The sequence below is a fragment of the Tursiops truncatus genome, chromosome 4 (assembly GCF_011762595.2).
Source record: "Tursiops truncatus isolate mTurTru1 chromosome 4, mTurTru1.mat.Y, whole genome shotgun sequence".
Taxonomy (NCBI): Eukaryota; Metazoa; Chordata; class Mammalia; order Artiodactyla; family Delphinidae; genus Tursiops; species Tursiops truncatus.
This window is the reverse complement of record NC_047037.1, coordinates 78,236,190-78,252,214: the sequence shown is the minus strand read 5'-3', so window position 1 is coordinate 78,252,214 and position 16,025 is coordinate 78,236,190. Positions and strand designations below refer to the sequence as shown.

Sequence of the window (16,025 nt, the reverse complement as noted above, 5' to 3'; positions counted from 1 at the left end):
CCTCAGGGCTTTCTTATTTTACTTGAAAATAAGATAAGTGCAATTGAAAAAGTCTAAATATGCTGACTCTATTCAGACCACTCTCCCTTTAGGAAGGTAAGGCTTTGAGTTTTTGCTTCTCCGTGTCTTATTTCTTCTTCAGAAAATAATGATGGCTTTCCAAGAAAGGTCTGATGGGTAAAAGAAATAGCGGAATGTTAAATTTGGGGGTAAGAGATGCAAAACTTAAAAGAAAAATCAAACCCATTCTGAACTGAGCCTCATTCATAACTAGCTCTCCAGCTCTGGGGTCTCTGCCCACTCATGACCATCTCCTTAACTCTTCTGCCTTCTCTCCTCGCCAGTAACAATCCAAAGACTCTTCAATTCAAGCTCAAGAGCCACCTCCTTCTTGACTAAGCACAGTTCATATCTCGGAATTCTTAAACTATTCTAAACCATTCTATACTACCTAGCACTTAATTTTAAGAAGCTTTAAATTGTTCTTTTAGTGATTCCAGAATACACAAAGATTCTAGGGACTACAATCTTTGTGAAGTAGCAATTATGACTTCATGCTTGTTCTCTCTTTCCTGACAAATCTAAAACCAATTCTCACTACAATGTAAGTCCTTAGGCTCACTGACTAAACTTCACTTCTTTTTCTTCTCTCTCTTACTCTTCCATTATAGCAATTTTATTTTTAAGATGCTCACTGAATTCATACTAACCTCATAGAAGAAAAATAATGTAATATTTAACCCTAGATACCAAACCAAACAACAACAACAAAAACCTCTGGTCACTATCTTAGTAAAAATTAAAAGGTTTACTCTGTTCTCTTTTGAGCAGTTAGAGAAACTGCTGAGAACTCTTACAGACTATATTCTCCCACTAGTAGGAAATCCTGGGTATACAAGGAACAATGGCTCTTTGAGCCTAAGCATCCTGGAATTTTTATTCAGAAATCACCAAGCTCTTCAGACTGCTCCATCAGAGATCTGAAAGAGCAGAGCTGTAAAGAATGGCAAGGTAACACCGGGGGTGACTTGGTATGAGCATTAGTAATGCATGGGACAGTCAGCAGCTAGTGTGCCAAGGAAAAGCATGTCACCATTTGGCCTGCAATTTGCTGACTCAGCAATAAAATAACAGCTGTATAAAATTTCACTGTACAAAAGAACTTTCCGATTGTTTCATCTACTCTAATACTTAAATGGAGGGCCATGTTTACTATGCAAATAAGGAAAGTAAGAGAGATTAACTTGTCCAATATCATAAAGCTTTAAGTAAAAGAACTCTTCATTCACGTCAGGCTGCCTCTGCCATTATTTTACAACCTTCCTACTACAGCTGAAAGACCGACTTCATATACCATTACCCACCCCACCCCCCAAGAAGCAGATGTTTCTGAAAATATGATGTAAAAAAGGTCAGTTCCAGAATAATAGTAAGAGAATACATGAATAATCTTTTGTAGTTTTCAGTCCTCAATTATTCATTTATTAATAGCTGAAGAGCTTTTTCCAAAGATACTTTGGCAACATTAGTTTGAAAGTTATCCCAAAGCAAAAGCATGGAAAACAAAAATATAAAACAATTGATTCTGTGATGTTCAAACAATTTAACTTTTGCTACTAGAAACTGCATAACTTTGGATCTTAACAACAGAGCAGCATTTTAAACACTGCTACCAAGAAACCAAAATCCTCATGAAAAGCTAGAATTCATAACAGACATGCCTCATTAAAAAATTAAAAAAAAAGTCACCACTTTGCCCAATATTGAATTTCCCAGAATGCATGGTATCATGAGCTTCACACCAACTACAATAAAATTGGTCCCTAAAAAATGCCACTGTCTCTCAGGAGCAACAACAGCAAAGCAGTGGGAACAGCTCAGTTTCAGGCACTCTCTTCTGGCCAGAGAACTCCTGGGATCCTCTATTACAACTAAAATTCACTCAGGTGGTATGAATTTCCTATTCTGATTAGAACATAGAATTAAATCCCCTATTCTTTAGCACAGTGGATAAATCTTAAATATATAAACCACAAAAGACTCCTCATAAAGCAATGGAAAGGTGGTATGCAACAGAACAACCACTTTCAATTGAAGGCTGTTAAATACAGAATACAATTTTACAAAGCCCCTTATATGTATCCCAAAATGATATGTGCAGTCTTGTTCTCAGTCTCTCAAACACAGCAACACCTTGTGGTTACATTTTTTTGTCTTCTGAAGTCACTCCTCAGAACAATCGATCCATCCAAAACCCAAAAGGCCACTTTGGGCATATGTAAATATTTAGGAGGTATCTGACACTGACATTCTAATTTTAGTATTTCTTAATGATTCAGAGCTGAGAAAAAGCAACTGTGACCCTTTTTAACTAGGAGACTTTTAGAGATGTTAATAAGTCATACTACTAAATAAACTGAACAAAGTCAGCAACGACTATCTATATTAAATCTTCCTTTACCTCCAGAAGAATGTCTCCCGTGTAGAAATAGCAGAAAATTAAAAGTCTACAAAGTCCAGAGAAACCAGCACACCCGGTATGATACAAGGAGGATACAAGGTATTTTTATGAAGCTTTTTAACCTAACAATAGGATTAGTAAGGAAACTAGCTCTGACTATTGTTTCTCATTAAGAGATATAACAGATAGCTATGTTTATGGATGTTCAAAAACAATATAACAGTCTATTGAAAAATATTATTATATAAATTACTTAAAAGAACCAAAAAACCTTATTTTCAGGCATGATTAAGATAGTCTGAAGGGGAAACACTGACCACTGTCAAATTTTCAGGTTTTTAAATTAAACTTCAAATAACTCTTTATCCTAAGTATATGGCTAAGGAACTTCTATTAAAGCAAGATGTCCTCCCCTAAATAAACACAACAGCTTAGAGACATGAAAACAACATAAAAATTAATAAGCAAAAGAAATAAGAAACAAGGAACTGAGGTCCACAGAACATCAGAGTTAGACAAATTCTAAAATAAGCTTATTATTGTCCAGAAATAGGGCCTCTACCCTATGATGTGGAAGCTCTAGCGAGTGTGCAACTGCTCTCATAACTTGGAGCAAAACTATGAAGAAAGAAAGAGAATGCAAACTAAGCAGCTGAATCAGTCAAATCAATCCTAATGTCAACAGCACGATAAAAAATTTTAGGGGCTTCCCTGGTGGCGCAGTGGTTGAGAGTCCGCCTGCCGATGCAGGGGACACGGGTTCGTGCCCTGGTCCAGGAAGATCCCACATGCCGCGGAGCAGCTGGGCCCGTGAGCCATGGCCACTGAGCCTGCGCGTCCGGAGCCTGTGCTCCGCAACGGGAGAGGGCACAACAGTGAGAGGCCCGCGTACCGCAAAAAAAAAAAAAAAAAAAGGACAGATGTTATACATGAGCTGGCTTTTGGAGATGTTTTCCTGTATATCACTTCTAGAAATGAAAGGAAAACATAGGGTGATAGAGGATAAAGGTGAGACAGAAAAGACTCCCAAGTCCTTGATAGTGCAATAATACCACATTTTCAATCACAGGCAGATACCATGCCAAATGATTAACAAGCATCAATTCTGAAGAACCATAAAATTAATCTTAAGAAAAACAAATCAGTCATTTTTGTCCTTAGAGAGAGGCATAATGGTGTTAATATGGGCTCTGAAGTCAGACCAAGGTTTGAATCACGTATTCTACCACTTAGTATCTATAAAATGTAAATAGCTGCTACTTCATAGGGTTGTTGTAATGATTAAATAACACAGGTTAAGCAGTTTTGTTTTGTTTTGTTTTTTAAGTACATGCCATATAGTGAGTGCTCAATAAATTATAGTTTCTCTGAAGAATTATTGGTAGTGGGAATTGAAAAAAAAAATTCTTCTCCTATGCTCTTTTACCACCAGGTACATGCCCTACTACAGTGCTGATCACAATGTTCTATAATTATTAAGAGTCCGAGCCCCCCACTTGACTATGAGCTCTTAGGAAAGCCAGACATTACCTAAATCATTTAGATTTATTTCCCTAGTACTTATTAGCAGAGAGTTCAGCACAATGCAGGTGGCCCAGCAAATGTCTGCTCTTGAATTTATATAAAAATCACTCGAGCAGAATTATTAGGATTTGGGAAATGACTACTTCCTGCTAAACAGTTAGTAGTGTTTTAACTTCTTGCACTTGCCATTGATCAGATACAAATCCCTAGGGACAAGGTATATAGAAACCTTAAAAATAGCAAAACAGAATGGAAGGTTTACTAAAAACATGGCAACAACAAGCAGCCAAAACAAATAACACAATTTGCCACATGTGTATCTATTTACAGGTAGGAGAATTACTCTGTTCATAACCCTTTTCCAAGTAATTTTGGTTTCTTCAGAGCATCAATATGCAGCAATGGATAAGAACTGGGCAAGGGACATCTCTGAGGTCTGAAGCTCAATTTACATCAATACATATATAAGTATATTCCTTGAGTACTATTTTACAGTTTGGAAGCACCACTCACAGTGGATGTAAGAGTCACCTGGGAGAGTTTACTAAGAATGAAGATTCTAGAATTTCACCACTAGAAAGACTCAGTAAATCTGCAGTAGGGCAGAAACTGTATTTTTTTTTTTTTTGCAGTACGCGGGCCTCTCACTGTTGTGCCCTCTCCCGTTGTGGAGCACAGGCTCCGGACGCGCAGGCTCAGCGGCCATGGCTCACGGGCCCAGCCGCTCCGCGGCATGTGGGATCTTCCCGGACCGGGGCACGAACCCGTGTCCCCTGCATCGGCAGGCGGACTCTCAACCACTGCGCCACCAGGGAAGCCCGAAACTGTATTTTTAATAAGCCCCCCGCCCCAATGATTCTTAATGCAGTTCTAGCAACCACTGTTTTGTTTTTTTTTTTTTGGCTGAGTTGGGTCTTTGTTGCTGAGCACGGCTTTCTCTAGTTGCGGCGAGTGGGGGCTACTCTTCAGCATGGTGCGCGGGCTTCTCATTGCGGTGGCTTCTCTTGTTGCACAGCACGGGCTCTAGGCATGCGGGCTTTAGTAGCTGTGGCTCGCGGGGCTCTAGAGTGCAGACTCAGTTGTGGCGCACGCGCTTAGTTGCTCCGCGGCATGTGGGATCTTCCCGGACCAGGGCTCGAACACGTGTCCCCTGCATTGACACGCAGATTCTTTTTTTTTTTTTTTTTCCCGCTGTACGCCGATCTCTCACTGTTGTGGCCTCTCCCGTTGCAGAGCACAGGCTCTGGACGCGCAGGCTCAGCGGCCATGGCTCACGGGCCTAGCCGCTCCGTGGCATGTGGGATCTTCCCGGACCGGGGCACGAACCCGTGTCCCCTGCATCGGCAGGCGGACTCTCAACCACTGCGCCACCAGGGAAGCCCGGCAGGGGGATTCTTAACCACTGTGCCACCAGGGAAGCCCCTAGCTACCATATTGTGAGAAAGAACCATAATACCATTTAATTCGTACAACTTTGTGATGTACTCAGATAATCATTTAACAAATGGGAGAAACTAGGATGTTTGAAAGGTTCATTGGTAATTTGCCCAAAGTAACCCCTTCAACAAAGTGTACCCACAGGATTCAGACCTATCCATTTACTCTAAAACCTGTACCCTACTACTTTGCTTAAGACTATGCCATGAAAATAACACACAGGGATTAAGGTCCTAAAATCAACCTTCTATTTTCAGCAAAACTGAAAATTTTAAATATTTTACAGAAGATTCTGATGCAAAACTCTTACTTCAAGTTATCTATACTCCTTTTGAACTAATTTTAATTTACTCAAATTTTAAATCTTCTCTTAAAACCCAAATTTTACTTTAAACCAAAAACCAGAATGAACCATGCTAATTTTCAACAGTCTGAATTTAAATATTATTTTATTAATGAACTATGAACTGGAATCAAGCACATTTTTTCCTTTTTTCTAACTCAAGTGAACTGGAATAAAATTAAACCAAACCCAAAATTAATAAACATTTTACTTGGTCTTAAGCCTTCACTTGAAACAGTATCAAGATGTATCAATATTTTAGAAACAGGTTTATTTCCCATAGAAGTCTAAAAGGCTTGCAGCATGTGTCTAAAGAGCTTTGGCTTTTAGGAATTAACATTAGAATCTTTAAGTCTTAAACATGCTTATCTGCTTGATTTACAAAAAGTGACCAATTTGGGGCAGGGAGAAAGTAGACAAATACATTAAAATCTTTCTTAATGAGGAAGTTCACCATATTACCAAAGAAACAGTATACCATACATGGGTGGGAAGAGTAAACGGTAAACACTTAAACTAAAGAAACAAATAATTACTTTAAGAAACACAATGACTCACTAAGCAGTGATCACACTTCTGGCAACTTCAGTATTGAACAGCTGTGAATCCAGAAGAAAGCCAAAAAATAGCTCTCACAAAGCTGATATAATTTATTCTAGTCTTTAGTGAGCGTAATATTAAAATCAGCACTCTATAATTTCTTTTTAATGGATTACGTCTGTTCTTGGCCTGACACACATCCCCTCAATACTCAATATTACCTTCTGACAACCCAAAACCCTGACTCAGTCTTGCTTTCTCCTGAACTACGCACCAAAGTTATCTCCACCCCTAAATCCAAACTGCTTTTCCAACAGCACAGCATACAAATTTACAAGTGTTTTTATATGCATTTTAAAGAAGTTATTAACCTAAAATTTTATGCTATATTTCAAACAGCAGTAAAGGAAAGAGGGGAAGGGCAGGATCTGTTTTCTCCCAGAAGACTTGGTTACTCTAGGTTGGTCCCATGTGCTTTATCAATTACAATTTAACAACTATATCCAATCCATGAGGGCAACAATCAAGTTTATCACACGTTTATTGCTGTAACCCATTTTATGCCTATGCACGTAGCAGGCTGTAAAATATTTGCTCATTTATAAGTGAACAGCTTCCTATAGGATTCCACTAAACTTTGAAATCTGCTAAAATTCTTAAAGTCACTACAAGTACCTCTAATTCCTCCTCTAAAATGATACAAGACTCTGTAATCTCTCAAAAGGACTGGGTCACTCAGTAGACTGAGAAGAAAATGCAAAGACAAATTCAGTGGTTTGACAATTTTCCCTGGGACCAACCATGATCACCACACATCATCTTCACCAATAACATATTTGTGGAGCACTTGATAGTTTATGAACATGTTTAGACCCATAACCTCACTTTATCCAGGCAACAGTCCTATGGGGGAGGTAGAACCAATAATGAACTGTAGAACTGAAGCTCAAAAGATAAGCAAAATTGCCCAGGTCGTCCAATTCCCAAGTTTAACACACTTTCCAATGCCTATAAAAATGGAAGCAAACCAAGCCATTTATTTTTTTCCAAAATAAATCCATAAAAATAACTCAGCCAACAGTACCACTTAAGCATCCTCACACATTTTTAAAATTTTTATTTATTTAGTTATTTATTTGTGGCTTCGTTTGGGTCTTCATTGCTGCATGCGGGCTTCAGTAGTTGCAGCATGTGCGCTCTAGAGCACAGGCTCAGTAGTTGTGGGGCACAGGCTTAGTTGCTCCGCGACATGTGGGATCTTCCCGGACCAGGGCTCGAAGCCGTGTCCCCTGCACTGGCTGGCGGATTCTTAACCACTGCGCCACCAGGGAAGTCCCCTCACACATTTTAATATAAACTGCAAAAATACTTTCAATAAAAAATTGCTTCGTTTTGCCTGAGACATAAGGCTACCTGATACATAAGGCTATCTAAAATGAGTAAAATGAGAGTCAGAATTCCTCTGAGGAAAATCAAATCAGTGACCTGATAGCAAAAATTTAAGTGCTTGAACAGATTCATCACAATACAAAATAATAATCCACTGGTTAACGATAGCTGCTACTTTTGCAGGAACAGAAGAAACATTTCCTGCCTTTTTTTTTTTGGTGGGGGCACGTCTGCGGGGGTGGGGGGTTTGTGTGGTTTATTCTAAATAAGAAACCTACTGAGGACAGAAAAAGCAGGGAAGCATGATTTTTCTAATCAAGAAACAAAAAAGAAATATGAAGACTAAATCTCTCTACATTACACAGTTTTAGGAATCTCCTATTGATCTGGCTGAATTACAATATTTCCCTTTTTTTTTAAGTTTTAAAAATACTGATTTATTAATTCATTTAAAAATAACAGAAATAACAAAAATAAACCCATTACATGTTAACATAATTAACATACAATATTTCACTTTTCATAAATGTAAAGATAACAGCATATTTGCTTAATAATGATAATTGTATTTATTTTAAAAAATACCCCCAAATCTATGTAATATTTGGTGGTAGATGCTGTCCCACATCATGAAAAACCAACTCTGAAATATGTGCAAATATAAATACCAAATTAGCACACTGTTCCTCATTCCCAGTTCTAAACAGCTTCCAAAGGTACCCAGCACCAGTTACTGACCAACACAAGGTTGTCTAACTCAACACACTTTCTTATTATCACCTTCTCTCTCCCAGAACAGGAATCATTCACATTGTTATACTCTCCCCCCACTCCCTTACACTTGCATTATTCTTATGTCAATTAAATCCACCTCAGACAACAGACATCCTAGGTTACTTCACCTTCTGTCTGTTTTCAAGTTGTAGTTGCCAAAAGAAACTTTCTCTCCCTTTCTTTTCCCTATCACTTCATTCCACTCAAGAACTAAAAAAGCAACCTTAACCACAGCTGGTAAGCAAAAGGATAGCACTTCTGCTCTTACACCAGTATCAAGAGAAAGTAAAGCCATGAGTTAAAAAGCCAATCCCATCCATCTATTAAGCTCCTGAAAGTACCCAGAAAGATGTCAGTTTCCCATAGTCTCTATCTACTTCTCATCTCCCTCAGATTAAATCCCTTTATCAATCTAGTAGTACCAGCATTTGGAAGAATTTTTCAAAACTAATTTTTAGGGGGGGGTTTAGTTTTACTAAAATAATATTATAATATGATATTATATTATCAGTAATAATATAATATAGAGAATATTATTATTCTCTATTATTTTTCACTATAGTATGTAGATATCTGAGCTAATTATGGCTTAGTTAGGCTTTTGTAGGATAGCCTGGGAACCTAATTATTTTTATTTCACATATTTACAAAACTTTCAGTGAAAAAGTATGTTTTGAGTTCCAAAACAACTGATGAACTTTTAAAACACAATCTGTTTACAGGCTAAGACTATTCTGTATAATCTGGGAGGAAAATAAACATAAAATGTTACAGTTTAACTTGTTAAACTGTTAAAGTGGAAATGAGATAGAGTACCTCCTAAGAACTTTACAAGAATCTCTTTAACTATGAAAAATAAAATAACCAGGTAATAAGAGTTCTGTCAATTCCATTTCCATAAGGAACACCATACACTTTCAAATAGTGGTTAATTAATTTTTAGATTACATTTATAACTACATGAGTAATAACACTACGTTTATAGTTAATAAATATGCCTAAGAGAAAAATATATTAAATAGCATTGTCCCAACTGATGCTAATCCTTTGGAATCAAATCCATATTGGTTTTCATATTTACCCCTTTCTTCCTTCCTCCAAAAGCTGACAACATTCCCCAGTACTCTGCCCACAAAAATGGACTTTAGAGAACAGAACAATGCCATTTAAATAGGACAAGTCCCAGGCCCATCTTTCCATGGAGGAAGAGTAATGACAGATCAACTGGGTCAATTCACAAAGCAGAGTCCACTCTGCATTTCTCCTCACAAAGCTCTGCTACAAGAGAAGCTAACTGGGCTCTGTTAAATAAAGAGCATTGAAATGACACAGTCTTACACTCAGTGGGACTATAATAAGAGTTGGCTTCAATTGCCACTGCCTAAGAAGTATGGCTGATCCTCTTACTAGTGGGTCACAGAAGAGCATGCTGGGACACCCCCATGCCAGGGTAGAGTAATTCTCACACTGCTGACTCATAACGTATAATGTAAGAAGCCTAAGAGGACTTAAAGAAAAAGAACTCTCGTCCTTGGGAAACACCTACCTTGCTAACCTTGCCTTTTCAGATGGTCTCTGTCATCTCCTACTGTTACCTACATGATCCAATGATAAACCAGGACAGGACCAGCGTAAGCCTATTAACAGTGACTGCTGGCTAAGTTCCTTTTTTATACCATACCCCCACAATCTACAGAAGCACTGGAACACATACTCTAAAGTCAATGGGAAAGTGAGTACCATTTAAAATGAGAACAAGAGAGACAGAAATGTAATCCTATACTTCAAGTACTTGTATTTTAATAAATCATCTGTGTGTGGCTTTATAAAATATTCTCATATGTGTTTGTGTTACATACAACCTTTCTAGTTTGTAAGTATTCTCTCACATTAATGGCACACAGTAGGCTAACTGTAGAAAGTTTCAAAAATCTTGAGAACAGAAAAAGAAGATGCAGTTGAATTTTTCTTCACATACATTGTTATTGATTAATTCTTCACATGCTTAATAAGCATTATCGGGGCTTCCCTGGTGGCACAGTGGTTAAGAATCTGCTTGCCAACGCAGGGGACATGGGTTCGAGCCCTGGTCCAGGAAGATCCCACATGCCACGGAGCAACTAAGCCCGTGCGTCACAACTACTGAGCCTGCACTCTAGAGCCCACATGCCACATCTACTGAAGCCCAAGCGCCTAGAGCCCGTGCTCCGCAACAAGAGAGGCCACCGCAATGAGAAGCCCATGCACCACAACGAAGAGTAGCCCCCGCTCGCCGCAACTAGAGAGAAGCCTGTGCGCAGCAACGAAGACCCAACGCAGCCAAAAATAAATAAATTTATTTTTAAAAACATGAGCATTCTCTGTGTACTAAATAGGTATTGTGCTAAGAACTGGGGTCCCCAAAAATGAATAAGATAAATAAGAACCCTTCCTTCATGGAGTTTTCTGTTCAAAGAGAATTTAGTTATTTATTTATTAATGAAATCTGGATTCAATATTTATTCAAAATCTGGGTTCAGTATTTCCTGTAACATAATAGAGCCAGACACCTTACTAATTATTTTCACATAATACCTTACTTAACCTTAATAATCCTGTGAAGTTCATGAAATTACTTCTACTTCACAGATGAGGAAACTGAGACTCCAGGAAGTTAAGAGACTCATTGGAAATCACTAACTATTAAGAGGGACCACATTAAAACAGCTATTCTAACTCCAAGTGACGACTCCGTTACTAACAGATCAATCTGCTTCTAAGAAAAGGCCAAACAGGAAAAGGTACCACTGGCTGCCCAGATTATGAAATTAACTTTAACAAGAAACGAAGTTCCAAAAATCTTTTTAAAAACATTCTGGTGCAAATATATACAAATAACAGGACCAAGACTGCAATGAAGACATTTCTGAGTTGATTCCCTTCAAGACTCCATCCAATACAGCCCTCCATTCTGTGCACATTCATGCTTCACAGATGAAATACACTGTAATAAAAGTTAATTATCAAGTAAGTATCTGTAGCACCATCATACTTTCTCACCAGTTTCCATTATAAAAAAATGAAACTACGAACCCACAGAAGAGCTTAACGGTAGAGACAGAGTTTAAGGCTTCAGAGATTTGATTTGGTAAACAGTCTTGTGCAACTTATGATCTTGTAGATCAACAAGGTCAACAGAAAGCCATGTGAACTATTACTCTTAAAATGTTACTTTAAATCTCATCAAGGAGAAATATACTATTTCCCCCTATTTTTGAGACCCCCATACACACAACCCATAGTCACATACCTTTGCCCCAGGCCCCTGCATTATCCAAAAAGGAGCAAATAAACATTAAGGGAGAAAAGAACAAATGTACCAAACAATCCAGGTACTATAACAAATAGAGAAGAAATAGTGGACTTCAGAGACCAATAACAGCAGTTGAACCTTGACAAATTCATTAATATATCCATCAAAGCAAGTGAAGCAACATGCTCCTGCAATAAACTGTGTCCCAAGGAGACAACAGAACCCATAATTTACAAATGTCCTTGGAAATGTTTGATTCCAAATTTTAAAAAGAGAGAATATTTTAGTTGGGCTATTCCACTTCTTGGGTAGGATAAATATTCCACATAATCTAGTCAACAACATAAATGGACTCCAGAAATTAACCTGGCACTAATATCTTAAGCTTTCCTTTAGTGACAGATTTTCTCAAGTCATATTTCTGGGAGAGTGTAATAGACAATGCTTATGTCCAACACATGTACATAAAGCCTAATTTACCACTAATTTTCTAATTTTTCAGCTTACGTTTTCAACTATGAGTAGTGTTGTTACACTGAGAGTTAATACACACAATTAATACCCTCCCTCTCTTCTCTAAAAACTTCCCCCCTCTCACTGGGTTGAGCACCTGAATGTATTCATCCAAGTAGTTATTTCTTCCTAGACTAGACAGTGGAAAATCAACAACAAACAACTAACTCCTTGCTTTCATGGACCTAGAGTCTAGTGAGAAAAGCAAAGATTATTTATACAAATAATTATCCAGTTATATAACAAATGAGGTAAGAGTATGTAAAAGAGAACTACAGGATTCAAGGAAGCCCATGATGGAGGATCTAGAACCTAATTAGGGTTGGGTCACCTAGAGAGAGTGATATATTTTGGTTGAAATTTGAAGAATTGTGAAGGGGGGAGGGACAACAGGATGGGAAAAGATAATAAAGGCATGTTAAAAGAAAGACATTGAAGGAGTTCAGGAAAATAGGGGACTAAAAGAAGGGTAGTCAGTCACAAAGACAATATATTGCATGATCTTGTTTACATGAGATGTCCAGAATAAGCAAATCTACAGAAGGTAAATTAGTGGTTGCCTAGGGTTGGGGAGGGGCGTGGGGGAGAAGATAGGTAATGATTGCTAATGGGTTAGAGATTTCTTTGCGAGATGAGGGAAATGTTCTAATATTAGATTGTGGTGATGATTGCACAACCCTGTAAACAAACTAAAGATAAATGAATTGTACCATTTAAATGAGTGAATTTTACAGTATGAAAATACATACTCTCTAAAAGTGGGGGCACCCAAAGCCCAAGGCAGCGTGGTTAGAGCTAAGTGAGCAAAAAAGAATGGAGGCAGGGGATTGGAGAAGAGGCCAGGAGCTGTATTACTAAGCAGGTTTGTAAACCATTTCAGTATCACTAGATTGAATTAAATGACTTCTTGTCTGATACCTCAGTATATATTCACTGCAACTCAGAAATGGTCATTTGAAGAATAGATCCACTATCTCCCCAACTTTGGCTTTACAGCAAAAACAGGTAGTTTAACTACTTTAGCTATCAGATACTTTAAATGAAACTGATGTCACTGAGAGATGAATGGTTTCTAATTAAGTAGATTATTTATAAAATTAGACATTTTGGCAGGCTACCTCTAGAAAAACAATGACCATCAGTGAAAATAATACACTACGGCATGGTTCCTAACACTGCTCATACGTCTAAAAGCAATTCTGAAGGAAAATGGTGAAAAGACAACGTATTGAGAACTCTCTATGATACTCCTCAATATGGTAAAAAGTAGAACATGAAAATGCCATAGGCAGCTATGGAGTTGGGAGTGGCAAGGTGGGGGAGGGAGGGTCCAGGAGAAGTCCGCAGCTAATTTTTTTACCCCCGAAAGCCCCTTACACACCACAGGTGAACCTCAGCAAAAGCTGAAAAGGCCGATGTCTTCAAGATTATACTAAATTGAGGGAAAAAACAGAAGCCCACAAAAATGGAATGTACCCATGGCTTAGTGGTGGAAAAAATGCTCAGAAAGGATTACACTGGTTAATAGACTTCTTTACCTACTATACCCCTCAGGCTACAGAAGAGTGGTTGAAAAACAATGGCCACATTAGTAGAAGACAAAGATGTCCAAACTAAGGTGCAAAAGAAAGAATTCACTGATAGACATTGTATCAAAACAAAAGATCTGGAAAGAGCTGCCCAATTTAACCATAAGAAAGTTGAAAAAAACTGACACAAACACACTACAGGAAAAACATGCAAAAGCCAAATCAAACACTTATCTGGAAGAACAGGAAAAAAATTCCTTCCAATAGTGAGAACTTAAAAAGAAAGTAATTAAAACAAGAGTCCAAAGATAAGGTCATAAAACAACAGAAAGATTAAAAAGAAAAATTATTTTGGTCCTTGTATTAGTTTCCTGTGGCTGCAGTAACAAATTACCAAAAACTGGGCTGCTTAAGAGAACAGAAATTATTCTCACAGTCCTGGAGACCAGAAGTCTGAAATCAAGCTGTCAGTATGGCTGCACTCCCTCCGTAGGCTGTAGGAGAGAACCCATCCCTTGCATCTTCTAGCTTCTGGTAGCTGTCCACGTTGCTTGCATTGTGGCCTTGTGGACACATGATTCCAAATCTCTGCCTCCATGGTCACATAGCCTCCTCCTCTGTGTGTCTGCTCTCTTCTGTGTATCTCATAAGGACATCTGTCAGTTGGACTTAGATCCTACCAGGATAATCTAGGATGGTCTCATTTCAAGATCCTTAATTTACCTGCAATCTGCAAAAACCCTTTTTCCAAATAAGGTAACATTCACAGGTTGCTAAAGTTTGACATGGATATCTTTGGGGGGCTCATTTTTCAGCCTACCACAGTTCTCAATTTGTTCCTTAGCTTAGCAAAACAACCACAGATCTAATAAACTAGAAACAGCAAAGAACAGGAGAGACTTGGTGAAAAATTAATGCAAGGGGGAAAGGAAATCATAGTAATGCAGAGGGAATCAATGAAGAGATTAAAGTAATTCTTGAGAAGATAATAAATGTGGAGAACAAAAATGATAATTATTGTTCCAAGAATGGATTCCAACACATGAGTAGAAAACGTATTCAAAGATACAAATTTCCTTGAAATTGAGCAAACTACATCTGCAGGACAAAAAGTTATGGTGTATACCAGAAAGAACTGACTCAGAATGGTTGAAATATCCTGGTTAAACTAAAGGGTAAAAAAGATTCTATCAGGCATCCAAACAGAAAAAAATTAGTCACCTACAAGGGCGGGGGTGGGGGGGCAGGGGATGTTTGCAGAAAAGCCAACAGACTAGCTATGAAAAAACAAGCCAGCTTTTTTGTACCACTGTTTGGTTTATGACTTTGGCAAAGTCAAGGAAGCTCCTTTCTAAACCTCACTTTCCCTATCTGTAAACTGAAAGGAGTGAATAAATATGAGCTTTTAGATCCTTTTTGGGTCTTAAAGTATATGATTTCATGGCAGCCAGATGAAGAGGATAAATTTCAAACACTAGGTTTCAGAACCTAATTCTCACCTTCCAATTTTTATTCAGTTACAGGTTGGGAAATAAAGAAGTTACTATTTCAGTCACTCCTCCTACCCCCAAATATAGCTATCATTTATACCCAGCAAATTAGCAAATATTAAAAAATAAAAAGTAAACACTCGAGGTTAACAAGGATACAATAAAACTAGGCATCCTCAAACACAATTAGCTCTTACTGAGTTCTAGAGGTTTTATCAATTTACACTTTCACTCCCAGTGTTCGAGAATTAATATCTTAAAACTGTTAAAACGTCTTAAAATTGTTCCCAAATATCAAGCAAGAATGTTAGAAAAAAAGTTCACTTAATGAAGAAGGAGTATTTGTTAGGGGCAATGAGAAGGTATCTGCTGGAGTAAGAGCAGTGAAAGATAAGGTGTGAGAGAGAAGTGAAGGTTTATATATAATATAATCTCCAGTAGTAGTCGCAACATTTGAGCCAAAGAGACCCTGTAGAATCTGTTATTGCAAGGGGGTCTCCAAATCCATAAACAAACCAACCATTGTTGGAATTGCACAATAAATAATGTCATACCCACAAATATATACACATATGTATATAGATTCTTAAATATGAAATCCTGTATTAAGTATATTTTTCCTTAAAAGCATCAACAATGACAAACAACAACAAAACCCTACCCTTTGACTCAGTATTTCCCTTTCTAGGAATATGGTGGGGAAAAAAGTAATCAGAGGGACTTCCCTGGTGGC

At 37.9% G+C, this 16,025-nt stretch overlaps 1 protein-coding gene across 8 annotated transcripts in view; it reads right to left on the bottom strand.

Moving 5' to 3' along the window:
• The window catches only part of GSK3B (glycogen synthase kinase 3 beta), a 201,165-nt gene that overhangs the window by 133,835 nt on the left and 51,305 nt on the right, over window positions 1-16,025 (bottom strand). The window lies entirely within an intron of this gene.